Here is a 16,613-nt window from a genome sequence, read left to right as displayed (position 1 = left end):
TGAGGGAGAAAAAATGAAGCCCAAAAAAGAAACCTTCTGCACTCCAAAGAGGCACTTCGACCCCTTCACAAATAAAGCATTATTACGGAGGCTCTGAAATACCATCCTGACCTGTTTCACATGAGACTCTCAATCATCGGAAAAAATCAAAATATCATCCAAATATACAACCATGAATTTATCAAGATAACTCCGAAAGATATCATGCATGAAGGACTGGAACACAGATGGGGCATTAGAGAGTCCAAATGGCATTACAAGGTATTCAAAATGGCCTTCGGGCGTATTAAATGCAGTTTTCCATTCGTCACCCTGCTTAATACGAATAAGATTATATGCCCCTCGAAGGTCAATCTTAGTAAACCAACTAGCCCCCTTAATCCTAGCAAACAAATCAGTAAGCAAAGGCAAAGGATATTGAAATTTGACCGTGGTCTTATTCAAGAGGCGATAATCAATACAGGGTCTCAAGGAGCCATCCTTCTTGGCAACAAAAAAAAACCTGCTCCCAATGGTGAAGAAGATGGCCGAATATGCCCCTTCTCCAAAGACTCCTTAATATAGCTCCGCATGGCGGCATGTTCTGGCACAGACAGGTTGAAAAGTCGGCCCTTAGGGAACTTACAACCTGGAATCAAGTCAATAGCACAATCACAGTCCCTATGCGGTGGAAGGGAACTGGATTTGGGCTCATCGAATACATCCTGGAAATCTGACAAAAACTCAGGAATTTCAGAAGAGGGGGAAGAGGAAATTGACATCAAAGGAACGTGACCATGAACCCCCTGACAACCCCGACTAGTCACAGACATAGATCTCCAATCTAACACCGGATTATGTACCTGTAACCATGGAAAACCCAGCACAATAGCATCATGCAAATTATGCAACACCAGAAAACGACAATCTTCCTGATGGGCTGGCGCCATGCGCATGGTCAGCTGTGTCCAAAACTGAGGTTTATTTATAGCCAACGGTGTAGCATCAATCCCCCTTAAAGGAATAGGGTTCTGCAATGGCTGCAAGGGGAAACCACAACGTCTGGCAAATTCCAAGTCCATTAAGTTCAGAGCGGCGCCTGAATCCACAAATGCCATGACAGAAAATGACGATAATGAGCAGATCAAGGTCACAGATAACAGAAATTTAGGTTGTACAGTACTGATGGTAACAGAACTAGCGATTCTCTTTGTACGCTTAGGGCAATCAGAAATAATATGAGCAGAATCGCCGCAGTAAAAACACAACCTGTTCTGACGCCTGAATCTTTGTCGTTCAGCTCTAGACAAAATCCTATCACACTGCATAGGCTCAGGGCTCCGATCGGAGGACAACGCCACAGTGTGCACAACTCTGCGCTGATCAATCTGAATGGCCAGAGACATAGAATCACTCAGACCAGCAGGCGTGGGGAACCCCACCATAACATCTTTAATGGATTCAGAAAGACCCTTTCTGAAAATTGCCGCCAAGGCATCCTCATTCCATTTAGTCAACACAGACCATTTTCTAAATTTCTGGCAATACGATTCTGCCGCTTCTTGACCCTGACACAGGGCCACCAAGGTCTTCTCTGCATGATCCACAGAATTAGGTTCATCATACAATAACCCTAGCGCCTGAAAAAAGGTGTCTACATTAAGCAAAGCAGGATTCCCAGATTCCAGGGAAAATGCCCAATCCTGAGGATCACCACGCAACAGGGAAATAACAATTTTAACCTGCTGAATGGGATCACCAGAAGAACGGGGTTTCATAGCAAAAAACAGTTTACATTTATTTTGAAAGCTCAAAAATTTGGATCTGTCCCCAAAAAACAAATCAGGAGTTGGAATTCTAGGCTCTAAAGCCGGAGTCTGAACGATATAATCGGAAATACCCTGTACTCTAGCAGCAAGTTGGTCCACACAAGAAACCAATTCCTGAACCTCCATGCCAGCGTCCAATTCCTGAGCCACCCAGAGGTAAAGAGGGAAGGAAAGACAAAACAGACTACAGAAAAAAAATGGCTCAGCACTTTCCTTCCCTTCTTCTGAGATGCGTTTAACTCATTGTTGGCCAGTTGTACTGTTATGATCTGGTGGCCCAGGAGCAGCATGAGGCGTACTCTGGAGAAGGTGGTACTGTCGGGGTCGTCACGACAATACCCTTCATCCACCAGTCATTCCAAATCAGATTAAGAGCATGTTGGTACCGGATAAGAATGAGTCAGACACAATGCTGGTTCAAACTCATTGCATGCTCATGTGTAACGTCACAGCAACTGCTTTATTTTCTAATACACAACACTATATGACCTATTGGGGGAAGGTGTGCAGAGGGCGGGGATAGGCAGGGTTTAAGCAATGTATCTAGTATTCAGTCCTTCTGGTTGGTCTGACGTCATATGATGGATCCTCCTTCCTCCACGTCACTTTAAGTTTCCATTTCTCCAGAAACGATACTTTAGCTTCAGAAACGAAAGTAGATTCTTGGCAAGAACAAAAACTAAGGCAAAGGTGAATACTGGCAGCCATCTTAAATACAATTACATATGCATTAATAAGCATGAAGGGGAAAAACTTATTGTTTCACAGCATAAGTATATATAAAAGTACAAAAGTGTATAAAGACATATATTTTCACCTTGACAATCCCCCCTAAACACTAAGTTTTTCCCTAAAAAGAAAGATCCTTCGAGACTGTCCATGTGATGGGGAAAGGGGAGGTGGATTTCTTCATCCAGACACCTCAGAAGCTCTCCCCTTGTGAGAGGCCTCCAGGCAGCTGAACCCTTCACTAGCTTCACATGGAGTTCTTCCGTTGTCCCTAAACTAAATCTCTTAGCATCATCTGAGAGTAAGGGGTTTTGTCTAACTTCTTGAGGGGGACGTACTTAGGGATCTCCCCTGGATCAGTGCCATTGCACTCTAGTGGGTCTACTTCTTGGTTAAGGAAGGTGCCAGTCGAAGTTGCCTCAGTGATAATCTTTTTATACAGGGGAATAACACAACAGAGGATTATCGATCCAACTACAAGAAGAGCAATCAGTACTAGACAAGCTTGTTGAAGGAATCCTTTGAGCCCACCCAACCAACCGGAAAAGAAAGATGTGTCTACTCCAGCATTAGATTTTAATTCTGCTGCTAACCCATTTAACTTTTTAAGGGCTATCATGGTCTTTCCATTTACCCCAGAGTTCTGAGGGATATAGGTACATCACTCCTCTCCCACCATCCCACAGACTCCTTTCTCAGCTAAGATCATATCAAGGGCGAGTCGGTTTTGGAGGGTCATTCTAGTGTTAGGGCCTAACTCCTCAACTATACCCTGGAAAGCATTACAGATAAAATTGACAAACCTTTGTTCACTGTAATATATGTAATTGATCCAATCAACATTTTTATTAATCTGCACCTGCGGGATTATGGAAGCAAAGCCAGCATAAATCTGGTTCTGGGCTTTAAATTGGTCAGGCACCCCCCTTGGCACTCCAATAGCATCGACATATACCAATGGATTTTCTTCATAACTCATGTGGAGCTGATCGAGACTTCTCCTCTTTCTGGTATATTCATCAGGTGTCTCTGGATCCCAAGGTAAAATCTTGAACTGCATAGCTAGTTTAACAAGGGTACATTGACCTGTCCAGGTATTAGGCAACCTAGGATGGAGCTTACCATCTCCACATAACCAATAAATATCGTACATATACTGTGTATGATTAGCTAGCAAATCAGTATCTAGGGAACTGTTCTCTTTGCAGAAACCTGTCTCGAAGACCCCTACTGGTGTACCTGTAGTGTCGTGGGTATTATAGCAGGTATAATTATCAGCTAATACGGTTATCCCTCCTGGGACCTTTAGATTAGGTGCTTCATGAATTAGTGGGACATAATCTGAGCAATCAGTGGACTTTAGACCCTTCAACAGATTCATAACACAGGTAGTGGTATTGTCATCAGGAAAAAACAATGCATATGTGTATAGATGTGTATTCGCTGCAGCACAAGCAATACATCCTACAGAGATATTCTGGACTCGTACATTGTATCTTACCCATTCTAACCATAAATTTGTCCTTGGGGCTGTTTGTGTTTCTATGGAGAAAACTTCTTGCCAACTAAGACCTGGAATGGGGATTACTTCGTTAACTATATTTTGCAAACGTTCACCTGGGCCTGTTTTAGCTGTACTGGTAACGGGGGCCTTGGTTGGTCTGAAGCTAATATCCTGGAGCTTTATATGGCCTAAATTCCCATAGTATCCACCATTAAACACATGAAAATATCTTCCCAGTACAATTGTTATCTCTGGTAACACATATATAAAACTGGATAATTCCCTCTACCACCCGCTGAGTCTCGGGGCACTTGACTACATTGCAGAAATCAAATCACCAGATATTTACCGGGGCCATTAGATTTACCCAGAGAATAGTGGCACCGGAATTCTTATTTACAATAGGGGCCGGAAAGGTAGGGGCGAAGATGGCCCCCAGCCTCAGGACCAAAAACAACAGCAACATTTTCCTTCGATCATCACTGTGAGTAAGCGCTGGTTCGGTCTCTTTTGCAGTGTGAAGCGTAGATCCAGGTGCTCTTTCCTTCAAGTTTTACTGACATAGCTTTTCACGACCATAAGACCACCAGACTTCAAGTTGTGACCAATATCGGTTTCTGCTGAATCTGGAAGGGAAGAAGAAACTAAAACATGGGTGTTAGCAACATTTTTTTTTTACTAAACTGAATAACATATTGAACAGCATGGTCAGTTTCCTCTGACAACTACTGAGACTGAAAATTTGCAACTGAGAACCTAGCACCAAACAATATCTCATATGGGGACAGGCCATGTTTTGCAATAGGGGTAGTACGAACGTGTAAGAGCCCTGGCCATGGAGCCGTAGTCTCCTGCATCATTTTGGTCAATTGTCCCTTCAGTGTGCCGTTCAGCCTCTTAACTTTCCCACTAGATTGTGGATGGTACGGAGTATGGAGGGCTACAGTGGATCCAAGCATTGTCAGAACCTCCTGATACACGAGAAGAAAAGGCCGGGCCTTGGTCACTTTCAGCAACTTCTGGAACACCATATCTGCATATAACTTCCATCACCAGTTTCTTTGCTGTGGTCTTTGTAGTCACGTTGGTAACGGGGAATGCTTCTCGCCAACTGGAGAACATATCGACAACCACCAGACAATATTCATACCTTCCAGACTTAGGCAACGTGAGGTGGTCCACCTGGAGCTTTTGGACAGGATAGTCGGGCTTAGCAAGATACTTCGGGGGGTACACGTTGAAGTTGACCGGAATTGCAGGTCTGACAGATACCTCGATATGTGGGCCCATGCGCCCACGTGACAATAGCAGGGTACATCCGCTTAGGGAGACACACAAGTTGGTCCTTTTTCCAGCGACCATGTCCATACGTGCTCCATCAGCTTTCCACTGCTTCACTTCTTCCTTTGGAGACATTCTCTGCATCGTCATTAAGCGGTCTTGCGGTGTCCGGCAGAAAACCTCAGTCTGTCGTAGATCATCAGGTTCCTGTAGAGTCAGTGTTTCTTGTAACTGTTTACGCTCAGAGCGTGTGGTCACCATAGCTGGTATGGTCAGTTCAACGGGTAGGAGAGCAGCGGCTTTTGCTTGCATATCCGCAAAGGCGTTACCACCAGTCTGTGGTCTGTTCCATAGTACCGTGCTCCTTAACTTTGATAATGGCCACCTGAGTAGGTAATTCGATTGAGTCCATGAGGGCATTAACAGCTTCAACATTCTTCACTGGAGTCCCGGCGGTAGTAACAAACCCTCGATTGGCTCATAGGCTCCGAAATCATGAACAATACCAAATGCATACTGTGAGTCCGTGTATATATTAGCCCGCCTGTCTTTGGCCAGAACACATGCAGTAGACAGATCCTGAAATTCTGCTTCTTGTCCTGACAGGATGGGAGGGAGTGCAGCTCCGGGCAATACAGTATCTTCCGTAGTAACAGTGTATCCGGTGTGGAATCTGCCAAAATCATCAGCATATCTTGAACAGTCTTTCAGGGCCTTGTAGAGAGGTAGCATTATGTGGGATGTGTCCGGTATCCACTGACACAATAAGTACATAGTCCAAGGAAACGCTGGAGTTCAGTCACATCCTTTGTAGCTGACGGCTATTTTCCTTTCTTCTGTGAGGTGTCTGGCACCCTGAAGGAGACAGTGACCCAAAAATATCACTTGACCAAGGCAGAACCGAAGTTTCGAGGCCGAAACCCGACAGTTCAGATCTGCCAGATACTTGCGAAAACTAACAGTGGCAACAATGGCTTCCTGCTCTGTCTGTGCACACAACAAAAAACAAAAAATTACCCACATACTGAAGCAGCGTGACATAAGGATATTCTAACTGCCAGGGTTAGAGACCGCAAACCTGGACTTCACAGTCCACCCATTACTCTGATGATGGCGTAACACACCCCTTACCATTCTCTCCGCAGCTTCATCAGGTTGTCACCGGTTATCACTCCTGGACTCATTCACAGAGGCACTGAGCCCTTTTCCTTCTCACTGTATCAAACTCATCCTAGACTATCTCCATTGAGATGAGGTCGATGATTGTGGAGGCCGTGTTCTCTGCTGCAGCCTCCATCTGTCACAGGTCCACCTCTCAGTGTGTCTGGGATACAGTTATTGACAGCTCAGCCATTCTATCTGGTACAGGGGTGTGCTGAGCTGTCAGTGAGATGATTGACAGCTCAACTATCAAATCTGAGACTGGGAGGTGCAGGCTGTCTCCAGGTGTTCATTGTCCCAGGTGATTGCCATGCTACTTAAAGGGACACTGTCACCTGAATTTGGAGGGAACAATCTTCAGCCATGGAGGCAGGGTTTTGGGATTTTGATTCACCCTTTCCTTACCCGCTGGCTGCATGCTGGCTGCAATATTGGATTGAAGTTCATTCTCTGTCCTCCATAGTACACGCCTGCGCAAGGTAAGATTGCCTTGTGCAGGCGTGTACTATAGAGGACAGAGAATGAACTTCAATCCAATATTGCAGCCAGCATGCAGCCAGCGGGTAAGGAAAGGGTGAATCAAAAACCCCGCCTCCATGGCTGAAGATTGTTCCCTCCAAATTCAGGTGACAGTGTCCCTTTAACTGAGCTATGTCTCCCAGATGTACATTCAGCTAGTGAGGTTTGTGCTCCTTGTGCCTTGAGTTCTGTATGCTTGATCTGTTGTTGCCTGAACTTGGACCTCATTCTGACCATCCGTCTGTTTAACCCCTTCTGCTCTGATCTGCTATCCACCTGATAGTCTGACCTCGGAATGTTACCTGACTACGCTTTTGTTTCTTCCTTCTGTTTATAACGTACCCTCCTGGCTTCTGACCTTGGACTTCTTGACTATCCTGACTCACAGTTTGGCTGTGAAAAGTGACTAGTGTCATACCATCTTTCTGCTCGGTTACATTATGATAATAATCTTTATTTTGATACAGCACTAACATATTCCGCAGCGCTTTACAGTTTTGCACACGTTATCATCACTGTCCCCGATGGGGCTCACAATCTAAATTCCCTATCAGTATGTCTTTGGAATGTGGAGAACCCGGAGGAAACCCACGCAAACACGGGGAGAACATACAAACTCCTTGCAGATGGTGTCCAAGATGGGATTAGAACTCAGGACTCCAGCGCTGCAAGGTTGCTGCAGAACACTGAGGGACCGTGCTGGATAATGGGCCATATGTGTAAAAAGTTACCTCAGTGTTATCAGCAGAGACCTCCACAATCACACATCACCCCATGCTTCATGGTGGGCACTGCACATGGAGGAACCATCCGCTCACCTCTTTTGCGTCTCACAAAGACCACAGAGCCTAGCACAGATCTCCACTGATCTCAGGCCCGGTCCTTGTGCTGCTCGCTCCATACAAGTCTCTTTTTGTTTGTGGTCCTCACCAGCGACCCCTTGCAGTCTCCTCTGGACAGATGATGCTGAGATATATATGCCGCTTGACGTCTGTGCGTCATATATCAGGGCTGTTATTGGAGATGCTGTTAGTGGTTTCTGAAGCAGGTAACTCTGACGAACTTATCCTCTGCAGCACCAGTCATTATTGCTTTTGTTTTCCTGGAGCAGCCCTCATCAGAGCCAGACTCATCATAGTAATTGATGGTTTTCTTGACGAACGTGAGGATACTTTCAGTTTTCTAGTGACTGACCGTCATGTCTTACAGTAATCATAGACTCTCTTAGTTGATCACTTCTTGCCATATTCCGGCTTAGAATAATTCTGGAATATGCTCCTTCCTGTACGGGGCTGTGCACTGAGACGGCTGCTGCAAAATACATGATGTACGCAAACACTTTCTGAAGGCCGGTGACCCCCACATATGAATTCCTGACGAGGCGACCTGATCAATGGAGCTATTCCAGGTGATGATCTGATGAAGCTGAGGAGAGAATGATGAGGGGTTCAAAACCGCCATCAGAGTAACAGGGGACACGTGAGGAATCTGAGGGGTAACACTTATACTATTTTGCATCACGTGTTTCTTTACTCCTATTTTCTATGTGTTCCTTCGTAATTTTGCTGACCTCAATCTGAAACTTTAATGTGCACCTTCTGATGAGATTAAAAAAAATAATTGCCTGAACGGGAGGGTCAGAATTTTTACATAAAACAAAGCCTCATACAACAGCACCAGAGAAAATAATAGATATTTTGGCCACTGAAATGCGAAAAAAAACACCAAACAATTGTTCTGCCATTGAAGTGCTTTCAGGCCTGGTCATTAAGGGGTTAAGCTCTTCCTCTTGTTGTTTCTATGAATGGACTTGTTGCTTTGTGTCTTCACTCCAGGCGGACATGTTACATCCTGCAGGGAGGATTAACCCTTCCCTGGCAGAGAGGCGTCCTCTTGGCCCCGGCACAATGCCCCTATGTTCAGCTGAAGACATAATTATCCACCAGGAGCAGAATCCGCTGGTCCTGCTGCTTTTGCAATCTCCTGCACACAGCTGGCTGCAGCCCCTGCACGACTCTAGCTAATGGGGTAATTGGGGTCGCATCCACTTCTCCAGCGGCCTTGTCAGATTGCCAGCAATGGGGCGCCCACAGCAATCTATTAAGCTCTGAGAACGCGATGAAGAGCAATAAGGAATAATAAGGGTGTGAACTTGACTTGTAGAAAGCCATACAGTGGTCCAGAAACACAGCCGTGTACCTAGAAAAGGAGTCGGTCAGTGACAAGAGAAGAGACAATGCTTCATTATGGGGCTTCGTGTGGACTCATCAATTTTGGGTTGTGAATCAAATTTTCACCACCCCTATAGCTACACCCTCTGACACCAAATTGATTAAAGAGGATTTTCATCAAAATTTTAATTGTTGAACTGGACATACAATGTAACAGTGTCTGCTGAATACAATGTTTGCTTTTTTTTTTTTGTTCTTTTTTTCCCCATTTTGGCTTTCCGTTGTGAAGATATTCGCAATCAAAGTATTTGGCACCTAAAGAGTTAACTTTTTTGTTAAGTGGGTGTTATCAGACAGCTTTCACTGGGGGTGTGCACTTCTTCTACCTCTATGATGCTGACCAATCATAAGCAGCATCAACACTCAAAGCAAAGGAGAACACGCCCCCTCCATAGCTTACAGGAGGTTCTCAGGGTGTGAGTTGGTCTGATCTACTGGTCTCACCTCCTGCATGAGTCAGTGTGGGGGAAGGGCAGTGCAGGCTGTGCTGAGGTCACCAATACATGTGTGTCCAGTTCATCATGAAAACCTTAGAGAAAAATTATCTTTAAACAATGTCAGAGGAGGAAGCTATGTGATTTCTCTGTCCTCCGGACTGCTGTCTCCTCCAGACTCTACTGTCCCCTTCAGACTCCTCTGTCTCCTCCAGATCTCAATATCCTGTTGAGACTCCTCTGTCCTCTCCAGGCTCCTGCCTCCTCCAGACTCCTGCCTCCTGCAGACTCCTGCCTCCTGCAGATCGCTATATCTTGTCAATACTCCTCTGTCTCTTCCAGACCCTTCTGTCTTCCTCCAGACTTCTCTGTTCTTCTCTAGACTCCTCTGTCCTCTCCAGGCTCCTGCCTCCTCCAGATCGCTATATCTTGTCAATACTCCTCTGTCTCTCCCAGACTCCTCTGTCACCTTACAATAGCAAGGTGGCATTAACCCTTCATTACCCCATATCCCACCGCTACACGGGAATGGGAAGAGAGTGGCCAAGTGCCAGAATAGGCGCATCTTCCAGATGTGCCTTTTCTGGGGTGGCTGGGGGCAGGTGTTTTTAGCCGGGGGGGGGGGGCAATAACCATGGACCCTCTCCAGGCTATTAATATCTGCCCTCAGTCACTGGCTTTACTACTCTGGCGGAGAAAATTGTGCGGGAGCCCACGACAGTTTTTTCCGTGATTTAACCCTTTATTTTAACAGCTAGAGCACCCAAATTTTACACACATACACTTGTAACATTACTAATGAGGAATATGTAAATATGTAATACAAGAAGGGATATGAGATGGTTTACTGTATGTGACCAAGTCTCATATCAAGTGGGGTTTGGGAAGGAGAAAGCAAAAGCCGGTAATTGAATTACCAGCTTTCTGCTATATCGCGCTGGATGAAATAATAATATATATACAGGTCCTTCTCAAAAAATTAGCATATAGTGTTAAATTTCATTATTTACCATAATGTAATGATTACAATTAAACTTTCATATATTATAGATTCATTATCCACCAACTGAAATTTGTCAGGTCTTTTATTGTTTTAATACTGATGATTTTGGCATACAACTCCTGATAACCCAAAAAACCTGTCTCAATAAATTAGCATATCAAGAAAAGGTTCTCTAAACGACCTATTACCCTAATCTTCTGAATCAACTAATTAACTCTAAACACATGCAAAAGATACCTGAGGCTTTTATAAACTCCCTGCCTGGTTCATCACTCAAAACCCCCATCATGGGTAAGACGAGCGACCTGACAGATGTCAAGAAGGCCATCATTGACACCCTCAAGCAAGAGGGTAAGACCCAGAAAGAAATTTCTCAACAAATAGGCTGTTCCCAGAGTGCTGTATCAAGGCACCTCAATGGTAAGTCTGTTGGAAGGAAACAATGTGGCAGAAAACGCTGTACAACGAGAAGAGGAGACCGGACCCTGAGGAAGATTGTGGAGAAGGACCGATTCCAGACCTTGGGGAACCTGAGGAAGCAGTGGACTGAGTCTGGTGTGGAAACATCCAGAGCCACCGTGCACAGGCGTGTGCAGGAAATGGGCTACAGGTGCCGCATTCCCCAGGTAAAGCCACTTTTGAACCATAAACAGCGGCAGAGGCGCCTGACCTGGGCTACAGAGAAGCAGCACTGGACTGTTGCTAAGTGGTCCCAAGTACTTTTTTCTGATGAAAGCAAATTTTGCATGTCATTCGGAAATCAAGGTGCCAGAGTCTGGAGGAAGACTGGGGAGAAGGAAATGCCAAAATGCCTGAAGTCCAGTGTCAAGTACCCACAGTCAGTGATGGTGTGGGGTGCCATGTCAGCTGCTGGTGTTGGTCCACTGTGTTTCATCAAGGGCAGGGTCAATGCAGCTAGCTATCAGGAGATTTTGGAGCACTTCATGCTTCCATCGGCTGAAATGCTTTATGGAGATGAAGATTTCATTTTTCAGCACGACCTGGCACCTGCTCACAGTGCCAAAACCACTGGTAAATGGTTTACTGACCATGGTATTACTGTGCTCAATTGGCCTGCCAACTCTCCTGACCTGAACCCCATAGAGAATCTGTGGGATATTGTGAAGAGAAAGTTGAGAGACGCAAGACCCAACACTCTGGATGAGCTTAAGGCCGCTATTGAAGCATCCTGGGCCTCCATAACATCTCAGCAGTGTCACAGGCTGATTGCCTCCATGCCACGCCGCATTGAAGCAGTCATTTCTGCCAAAGGATTCCCCACCAAGTATTGAGGGCATAACTGAACATTATTATTTGATGGTTTTTTTGTTTGTTATTAAAAAACACTTTTATTTGATTGGATGGGTGAAATATGCTAATTTATTGAGACAGTTTTTTGGGGTTTTTAGGAGTTGTATGCCAAAATCATCAGTATTAAAACAATAAAAGACCTGACAAATTTCAGTTGGTGGATAATGAATCTATAATATATGAAAGTTTAATTGTAATCATTACATTATGGTAAATAATGAAATTTAACACTATATGCTAATTTTTTGAGAAGGACCTGTATATATGTGTCTCACTGACTATATACAGTATATATATATATATACCTATTCTATGTGTAGACATTTATCCTATTCTACTGTAAGCTGTCAGTGTGATTTTACTGTACACCGCACTGAATTGCCGGCTTTTCTATAGAACACGGGTGCGTATTTCTCACAAGTCACACTGCTGGTCCGTGTGTAATCCGTATTTTTCTCGCCCCCATAGACTTTCATTGGTGGATTTTTTGCGCAATACGCTGACAAGCGCAGCATGCTGTGATTTTCTACGCCCGTAAAATACGGCCGAGAAATATATGGCTGATAGAAGCTGCCCCATAGAGAATCATTGGTCCGTGTGCAATGCATAGTTTTTGTGCCTCTCATACGTCCGTAAAACTCGCTAGTGTGACCCCGGCCTTACTTGCCTCCGAACCGGCCGGACTCTGCCTGCCCTGTGATCTGGTGCTCTGGACTGTGGATGCTGAAGCCTTCAGTAAAGGTAAAGAGACTGCAACCTTGTGTCCTCGTTATTGACTGCACCTCACACCATCACCATCCACCTTACTGGGAAGCCCTGGGGACATACTTCACCTGTGGGAAGGTATACCAACTAGCTGCCATCACACCACCCCAGCGGACCCCTAAGCAGCGTCAGTCACCACTGACCGAATACCACAGGTGGCGTCACGAACACAAACTTTATTCAAAGGCCCTTTTACATGGGCGTCCAGGGCCACGGACTGGGTCGCCACCGTGACATCCCCCTGTGAACACCGGACCCCGTACCGAGTATCCCATGGCCCAGGCAGGCGACTCACAGTGGTATGCAGTGGTGTGCTGTGGTGTGCCCTGGTGTCCTCTAGTCTGCACTGGTGTGCCGTGGTGTGCCCTGGTGTCCTCTAGTCTGCACTGGTGTGCTGTGGTGTGCCCTGGTGTCCTCTAGTCTGCACTGGTGTGCCGTGGTGTCCTCTAGTCTGCACTGGTGTGCCGTGGTGTGCCCTGGTGTCCTCTAGTCTGCACTGGTGTGCTGTGGTGTGCCCTGGTGTCCTCTAGTCTGCACTGGTGTGCCGTGGTGTCCTCTAGTCTGCACTGGTGTGCCGTGGTGTCCTCTAGTCTGCAGTGGTGTACCGTGGTGTGCCCTGGTGTCCTCTAGTCTGCACTGGTGTGCCCTGGTGTGCTGTGGTGTGCCCTGGTGTCCTCTAGTCTGCACTGGTGTGCTGTGGCGTGCCCTGGTGGGCAGTGGTGTGCCCTGGTGTGCACTGGTGTCTTCTAGTCTGCACTGGTGTGCCCTGGTGTGCCGTGGTGGGCAGTGGTGTGCCCTGGTGAGCCGTGGTGTGCCGTGGTGTGCCCTGGTGGGCAGTGGTGTTCTGTGGTGTGCCCTGGTGGGCAGTGGTGTACCCTGGTGGGCAGTGGTGTGCCGTGGTGTGCCCTGGTGTCCTCTAGTCTGCACTGGTGTGCCGTGGTGTGCCGTGGTGTGCCGTGGTGTGCCCTGGTGGGAGTGGTGTGCCCTGGTGTCCTCTAGTCTGCACTGGTGTGCCGTGGTGTGCCCTGGTGTGCAGTGGTGTGCCCTGGTGTGCCCTGGTGGGCAGTGGTGTGCCGTGGTGTGCCCTGGTGGGCAGTGGTGTGCCCTGGTGGGCAGTGGTGTGCCATGGTGTGCCATGGTGTGCCCTGGTGTGCCCTGGTGTGCCCTGGTGGGCAGTGGTGTGCCATGGTGTGCAGTGGTGTGCCCTGGTGTGCCCTGGTGGGCAGTGGTGTGCCATGGTGTGCCGTGGTGTGCCCTGGGGTGCCCTGGTGGGCAGTGGTGCAGACCGGATGGCAATTATTTTCTATATATTAGCAAATTTTTACATCTTGTGCAAAAGTTTCAAATTATTTTCTTTGAATTTTGCGCCAATGTCTCAAGGTTGGGAAGACAATAGAAATAACTGAGGAAGGAGCAGAGGATGCAGCCGGGGACGAGCGCTGCTCACGTCTGCTCATTATCCGCGGCGCGGATTGTCAGCGCTGTCATGTCATCCGCCATTGCCCGCGGCTCTGCACAAATCGCCTTTTCATTGCAGGTGTTTGTTGCAGTTTCCTGCGCGATCTGTCAGCTCCGTCTAAAAATACCCGGGGATTATGGCTCGCGTGTGCGCAATAACATTGATCTATCTCTTCGCGCCGTCACAATTTGATAATTCAGCGAAGGAATTTCTGCCAGACAAGAAGTTGTAGAAAGTGCTGAGAGCGGAAAATAGGCGAATGGCTCCGACATTGGGGGAGGGGCGCGGAGTTTAGGGACTTCTCCTGTCAGACACCTGCTCCTCACAAATCCTGCCAGCTGTCGGGGAGACATGTTCTTTTATGTGGTTCATCGGGGGTGGAGGCTTTTCTTGGTTGGGAGAGGAGCGGAGCCTCCACCGCCACCAGCACCGCCGCCACCAGCACCGTCGCACCTGCAGGCAGTCTCCGAGCGCCAGGTGGAGAAAGAAACTTCACATTTTTCTTCTTCAATTGTTTCACGAAATATTTAATGATGCTGAGGATATTAATTGTACCTGGAGCTCACGAATGATGAGCGGCGGCGCCAGGAACGACACAGCGCTGCATTGTGGGGAGCGAGGGATGAAGAGCGGAAACTGAGAGCAATCAGCTAAATAGCAGCATCAAAGCACAGAGAACCCCAGAAAGGACCAGCAGCCAACAGGTTAATAAAAGTCACAAAGACACAGGAAGGACAAAGTGAGCGAAAGATAACGGGAAAGCAGGACTGTAAGAAAGTATAATGAGAGCGGACATAAAGAATGAAACAAAGTATCAGACAAGACCTAGAAGAGAAAATGGGGAAGAAGCAGACACTAAACAGAAAATCACTGACCATACGACCAGTATTATAGTAGTTATATTCTTGTACATAGGGGCAGTATTATAGTAGTTATATTCTTGTACATAGGGGCAGTATTATAGTAGTTATATTCTTGTACATAGGAGCAGTATTATAGTAGTTATATTCTTGTACATAGGAGCAGTATTATAGTAGTTATATTCTTGTACATAGGGGGCAGTATTATAGTAGTTATATTCCTGTACATAGGAGCAGTATTATAGTAGTTATATTCTTGTACATAGGGGGCAGTATTATTGTAGTTATATTCTTGTATATAGGAGCAGTATTATAGTAGTTATATTCTTGTACATAGGGGGCAGTATTATTGTAGTTATATTCTTGTACATAGGAGCAGTATTATAGTAGTTATATTCTTGTACATAGGGGGCAGTATTATAGTAGTTATATTCTTGTACATAGGAGCAGTATTATAGTATATTCTTGTACATAGGGAGCAGTATAATAGTAGTTATATTCTTGTACATAGGGGCAGTATTATAGTAGTTATATTCTTGTACATAGGAGCAGTATTATAGTAGTTATATTCTTGTACATAGGAGCAGTATTATAGCAGTTATATTCTTGTACATAGGGGCAGTATTATAGTAGTTATATTCTTGTACATAGGAGCAGTATTATAGTAGTTATATTCTTGTACATAGGAGCAGTATTATAGTAGTTATATTCTTGTACATAGGAGCAGTATTATAGTATATTCTTGTACATAGGGAGCAGTACTATAGTAGTTATAATCTTGTACATAGGGGCAGTATTATAGTAGTTATATTCTTGTACATAGGAGCAGTATTATAGTAGTTATATTCTTGTACATAGGAGCAGTATTATAGCAGTTATATTCTTGTACATAGGGGCAGTATTATAGTAGTTATATTCTTGTACATAGGAGCAGTATTATAGTAGTTATATTCTTGTACATAGGAGCAGTATTATAGCAGTTATATTCTTGTACATAGGGGCAGTATTATAGCAGTTATATTCTTGTACATAGGGGCAGTATTATAGCAGTTATATTCTTGTACATAGGAACAGTATTATAGTAGTTATATTCTTGTACATAGGAGCAGTATTATAGCAGTTATATTCTTGTACATAGGAACAGTATTATAGTAGTTATATTCTTGTACATAGGAGCAGTATTATAGTAGTTATATTCTTGTACATAGGAGCAGTATTATAGCAGTTATATTCTTGTACATAGGGGCAGTATTATAGCAGTTATATTCTTGTACATAGGGGGCAGTATTATAGTAGTTATATTCTTGTACATGGGGGCAGTATTATAGTAGGTATATTCTTGTACATAGGAGCAGTATTATAGTAGTTATATTCTTGTACATAGGGGGCAGTATTATAGTAGTTATATTCTTGTACATGGGAGCAGTATTATAGTAGTTATATTCTTGTACATGGGAGCAGTATTATAGTAGTTATATTCTTGTACATAGGAGGCAGTATTATAGTAGTTATATTCTTGTACATAGGAGCAGTATTATAGCAGTTATA

This window comes from Ranitomeya imitator, chromosome 5 (genome assembly GCF_032444005.1).
Source record: "Ranitomeya imitator isolate aRanImi1 chromosome 5, aRanImi1.pri, whole genome shotgun sequence".
In the NCBI taxonomy this organism is placed as follows: domain Eukaryota; kingdom Metazoa; phylum Chordata; class Amphibia; order Anura; family Dendrobatidae; genus Ranitomeya; species Ranitomeya imitator.
The sequence above is the reverse complement of the archived record's forward strand: the minus strand, read 5'-3'. Positions refer to the sequence as shown.